The 6,161-nt window shown below is 36.3% G+C and overlaps 1 long non-coding RNA gene across 1 annotated transcript in view; it reads right to left on the bottom strand.

Annotated features, from left to right (window-relative positions):
• LOC147821241 (uncharacterized) overlaps nt 1–6,161 on the bottom strand; it is a 167,912-nt gene that overhangs the window by 62,304 nt on the left and 99,447 nt on the right. The window lies entirely within an intron of this gene.

A 6,161-nucleotide genomic window follows, 5' to 3' on the forward strand; every position in this document is an offset into this window, starting at 1 on the left:
TTGTCTATGGTTTTGGCAAAAAATCACATTGCCTTTCAGAATAAAAGTCATGATACTGAATAAGAAAACTGTAGGAGAATAAATAATTGTGTGACAGCAACATGCCTGCTCACTGAAATGGATTTTTTTTTTAAATAAGCAGAACACAAAAAAAGGATGACAGTAAACTTTCACTTGATCTTAGCCAAAAGGCTGAGAAGTGATTCATTTTCAACCAATTCAAAATAAAGTTTCAGAATTTAGGAAGTATGAAAACTATGCCCCCAAATTTAATTTGCTACTCACTGGGATGCAGAGATGCTTCACTGATGATATGAATAAAAGTTGAAATCAATTTTGATATAAATATTAGAGAGAGAGAGAGAGAGGGAAAGAGAAAGAAAGGGAAAGAGGGAAAGAAGGAGGGAGAGAAAGAGAGACAAAGACAGAGAGAAGCCGAGGCAGGAAAGTCACAGTTCAAGCCTAGCTTGAACAATTTAATGAGATCCTGTCTCAAAATAAAAATAAAAAGGGCTTAATATATAACTCATTGTGAAGCTGTGGGTTCGATCCCCAGTAGCACAAAAAAGAGAAAGAGCAAGAGGAAAAAATGTTCATACATTTTAATCAAGTTAGTTTATTGTAGGTACGTGTCCTGAAGAAATAATCTTTAAAAATGGTTAGAGAAATGGACACAACAATGTTAGCTGCAGAATTCTTTGTCAGCAAAAACAGGACTAAGATAAGTAAATTAAATATCTACTAGTGATAATGTAAACTAAACGTGTGCAGAGATTTATTTATGCCAAAGTAGGGAGATGAGTTGCCTCAGCAGTTGAGCAATGTGATGTGTCTGACAGAGTTGTGTTGTGTTAAGCACTTTGTCAAGAATAATGTGGTCTGCAGAGATAATAAGCCATTACAATAAACTCAATTCCAGTTGATCAAAAACTAGATAAATATCTACCGTATTTTAAGCGCTGTGCTAGGGGGAAAAGTTGGATAAAATAGGCCTCAGAGAGGCAGGGACACTTCAGCTGAGACCTGAGCTGGGGTGTTAACTAACTAGTCAAAGAGAAAACAAGTGGCTTTGCAGGGATCCAGGCAAAGGAGGAGCTGTGGGAGGGGTGGTGACAGTGCAGGAAGGGGGATTGTTTGCTTGTAAGAACATTCCAGACACAAGAACCAGGAATATTTGGAATGTATATACCAAGGGCAGGTATCCATTATTGTAGACAACTGCATATTAGCCTAATCTTTCTTTAAAATGCTTGATTTTGATCCCACCAAAACTAGTGAAAGTGTAGTTTGCTATTCACCCTTTAACAATGGGGATACATCCTGCACAATGGATTCTTAGACAGTCTCATCATTGTGCCAACAGTAAGGAGTGCACTTACCCAAACCTAGGCAATATAGTCTACTACACACCTAGGCTACCTCATGTATATATCACACATGTGATAGCTCACAGGCTATGAATCCCCAGTTACTGTTCATGAAAAGTTAGCTTCACATCTGGAATCTGGTCAGCTCAAAGCCAAGTGTAAAAACCACTGGTGCACCAAGGAGCATCACAGCAAGGGAGGCAGATATCGCCAATAGCTGCCTTCTGTCAGATGATAAACACAACTGTCACATCATACTCAACAAACACACCCAAGTCCATCTCACTCTCCATTGATCAATGGGTCTTTCTTCTGATTTTCATGTGCTGTTAAGAAATTTCAGTCACTTGAGTTTAAAACCTCAATGTTCTTTATTCCTCCAGGATTATTCCTTAGCCACCAGTCAGTCACTAAGACTTGGTAACTTTTCTGTTAACACACTTTCCCATGTTAATAGCTGTTCATTCTCCTTGGCACCCATCCTTACCACCACCACTGTGGTTCAGCTATTTTAATGATCTCATACCAGATTGCTCCAATATGGCCACTACTATGTAGGCTTTTTTCATTCTTCCAATTTGATTTGCTTACTCCCTCCACTGAATTTTTGTCTGAAATATTTTTATTGGCACTTCCCTTTGAGCCTTTAGCAAATCCTATCTTAGTTACAATGGTTGTACTTCATTTTACTGAATTTCTTTTTATTGTGCCTTACAAACATTCTGTTTTTATAAATGGAAAGCTGGTGGCATCCCAGCATCCAGCAAGTCTATCTGCACTGTTTCTCTAACAGTACATGCTTACTTCCTGCCTCTGTGTCACACTTCAGCAATTCTCAAAATATTTCAGATGTTTTCATTACTGTTATGTCTGTTATGGTGATCTGTGATCAGTGACCTTTGATGTTACTATTATAATTGCTTTGGAGCATCATGAACCATCCCCATATAAGACATTAAACTTAAATGATAAATGTTGTGTGTGCTCTGACTGCTCCACTAACCAACCATTTGCCCATCTTTTTCCTTCTCCATGAGCCTCACAACAATACTGAAATGAGGCCAAATAATAATCCTAATAACACGTTCAAGTGAAAAGCTGGAAATGATTTTGCTTAGTGAGGAAGACAAGTCAAAACCTCAGCCTCTTTCACCTACCAATCAAGTTGTGACTCCAAAGAAAAATTTCTTGAAGGAAATTTAAAGAGCTGAACATATAAATGACAAGAAAGCAAAACAGCTTTATTGCTGGTATAGAGAAATTTTTAGGGATCTGGACAGAAGATCAAGCCAGACACAACATTCCCCTAAGCCAAAGCCTAAATCCAGAGCATGACCCTGATTCTCTTCAATTCTGTGAAGCCTGAAAGAGGTAAGAAGTGCAGGAGAAAACTGTGACATTGTTGGAGGTTAGTTCATAATGTTTAAGGACAGAGCTATCTCTTCTAATAGAAAAGTGCAATTCAAAGCAGGAAGTGCTGATGTAGAAGCTACAGAGACCTATCCAGAAGAGCTAGTTAAGAAAATTGATGGAGGTGGCTACTGTCAACAGAATTCCTAGTGTAGATGAAACAGCCTTACAGTGCAAGGAGATACCATCTAGGACTTTCATAGCTAGAAAGAATAAATCAAAACCTGGCTGTAGAGATTAAAAGTACACACTGGCTCTCTTATGAGGGGTAATATAGCTGGTGACTACATTGAACCCAACTCATTTACCATGATGAAAATCCAAGGGTCCTGAAGAATGAACTAATTGTGCTCTATAAATGGAACAACGAAGTCTGGATGATAGCACATCTGTTTACAAAACAGTGTACTGAAGACTCTAAGCCTACTGTTGAAACTAACTGCGCAGAAAAATATATTCCCTGCATAATGTTCATTGACAATATACCTGGCCATGCCAGAGACCTGATTCAGATATGCAATGAGACTAATTTTTTTTCATTTCTATTAACACAATATCTACTTTACAACTCATGAATCCAGTAATAATTTCAACTTTCAAATCTTCTTATTAATAATTACATTTAGTAAGGCTACACTGCCACAGATGATGATTCCTCTGATGGATCTGGGCCAAAAAATATCAGAAAGCTTCTGAAAAGAATTCACCATTCTAGATTCCATTAAGAACATTTATATTTCATTTCAGGTTCAAATATCAACATTACAGGAATTAAGAAGTTAATCCCAAACCTTATAGATGACTTAGAAGGGTTTAATACTTCAATGGAGGAAGTGACTGCAAATGTGGTAGAAACAGCCTAAGAACTCAAGTTAGAAGTTGACCCTGAAGATATGGATAACTTAATTGGTATAAGTTCATGGAAAAACTTTAGAAGATGAAGACTTGCCTTATGCATGAGGAAAGAAAGTAGTTTCTTGAGATGGACACTAATTTTGTTATTTCACATTGTCTACTATATATTTTGGTCCCTATTTACATTTTCAGTTTTTTACACCAGAAAGACAATGCAATATTTACACAATGTGTGTCCAGTTTATTTCACTTAAGAGTATAGCTTCAGCAAAATCCAACAATATGCTGCATACAAGAAACACACCTAATTCAAAAAGAAGTTCATAGATTGAAAGTAAAAGGATGAAAAACAGTTTTCCATGGAACAGGAACCTGATAAAAAAAAAGCAAGGGTAGCTATATTACTTGCAGACAAAGTCAATTTCAAACCAAAATTAATTGAGAGACAACGAAGGCCACTACATCCTTGTAAAGGGAACAAACAATCTAAGAGGAAAAGATGACAACCATAAATATATATGCACTAAATACTAGTGCCCCTAACTATGCAAAACAAATACTAATGGACATGAAAAACCAAACAACCACTAATACAATTGCAGTGGGGCCTCAATACCCTAATGTCACAAATAGATCATCTAGACAAAAAATGAACAACGAAATACTAGAACTGAACAAAGCTTTTGAACAAATGGACTTAATAGATGTCTACAGAGTGTTCCAACCCACAAAATCAGAATATACATTCTTTTCAGCTACACATGAGTCATTCTCCAAAATAGAACACATGCTAGATCATAGAACATGTTTAAGTAAGTGCAAAGAAATTGAAGTTACCCCCTATATATTATCAGACCACAGTGCAATTAAATTGGAGGTCAATAGCATAAGAAACTGCAAGAAGTTCACAAACATGGAAATTGAATAACACTCTCCTGAAAAACTAATGGGTCACAGAGGAAATTAAAGAAGAAATTAGACAGTTTCTACAATTAAATGATAATGTCAATACAACATACAGGAACCTATGGAACACAATGAAAGAAGTTCTAAGAGGGAAATTCATAGCAGTCAATGCCCATACTGGGAAAACAGAGCAAGCTCAAATAAACAACCTAATGCTGAACCTCAAGCTCCTAGAAAAAGAAGAGCAAGACAAACCCAAAGCTCATACAAAGGAGGAAATTGTAAAGATCAGAGCAGAAATCAATGTAATGGAGACCAATAGTACAATACAAAAAAATCAATGAATCAAAGAGTTGGTTTTTTTGAAAGAATAAATAAAATCAATAAACCCTTAGCCAACCTTATCAAAAAAAGGAAAGAAAAGGCTCAAATCCATGCAATTAGGAATGAAAAAGGTGAAGTCACAACAGATCCAGCACAAATCCAGAGGATCATCAATACCTACTTCAAGAACCTGTACTCTAATAAAATGGAAAACAGAAGAAGTGGACAAATTTCTAGATACATATGAATTACCAAAGTTGAATGAAGAAGATATAAAAATTCTAAACACCCCAATTAGAATCAGTGAAATTGAAAACATAATTTAAAATTTACCAACAAAGAAAAGCCCAGGTCCTGATGGTTTCACTGTTGAATTCTACAAGACATTTAGAGAAACACTATCAATGAAATTGAAAGGGAAGCAATATTTCCAAATTCATTCCTGGAAGCAAGTGTTACTTTGGTTACAAAAGAAGAGAAAGACCCAACCAAAAAAGAGAACTAAAGCCCAATCTCCCTAATGAACATAGTTGCAAAAATCCTCAACAAGATAGCAGCAAGCAGAATACAGAGGGTCATCAAGAAGATCATACATCCTGACCCAGTCAGATTTATCCTAGGAATGTAAGGATGGATCAACATACATAAATCAATAAATGTAATACACTATATTATTAATAGAGCCAAATACAAAAAACAAATGATCATCTCAATAGATGCAGAAAAAGCATTCAACAAAATCCAACACCCATTCATGATAAAATCTCTACAGAAAACTGGAATAGATGGCCTTCAGCTCAACCTGATAAAGGCTATCTATGGAAAACCAACAGGCAACATCATGCTAAATGGTCAAAAACTGAAAACCCAAAAATCAGGAACAAGATGAGGATGTCCACTATCACCACTCTGTTCAATATAGTTCTGGAAACATCAGCCACAGCAATTAGACAAGAGAAAGAAATAAAAAGAGTAAAAATAGGAAAGGAAGATGTTAAACTGTCATTATTTGCTGACAATATGATACTCGACATAGAAGACCAAAAAACTCCACCAAAAGACTTCTAGACTTAATTGACAGATTCAGTAGTGTAGCTGGATACAAGGTCAAGACTCAAAAATCAATGGCCTTCCTGTACACAAATAACAGACTCACTGAGAGAGAAATTAGGGGAACAATTCTTTTCACAATAGCATCCAAAAAATGAAATATCTAGGAATCAATCTAATGAAGGAAGGGCCAGGGATTTAGCTCAGTGATGCCACCTCCTGCCTTGCAAGTGCAAGGTCCTGAGTTCA

This window comes from Heterocephalus glaber, unplaced genomic scaffold, assembly GCF_053883595.1.
Source record: "Heterocephalus glaber isolate CG9 unplaced genomic scaffold, H.glaber_assembly_v1.0 deba00001757, whole genome shotgun sequence".
Taxonomy (NCBI): Eukaryota; Metazoa; Chordata; class Mammalia; order Rodentia; family Bathyergidae; genus Heterocephalus; species Heterocephalus glaber.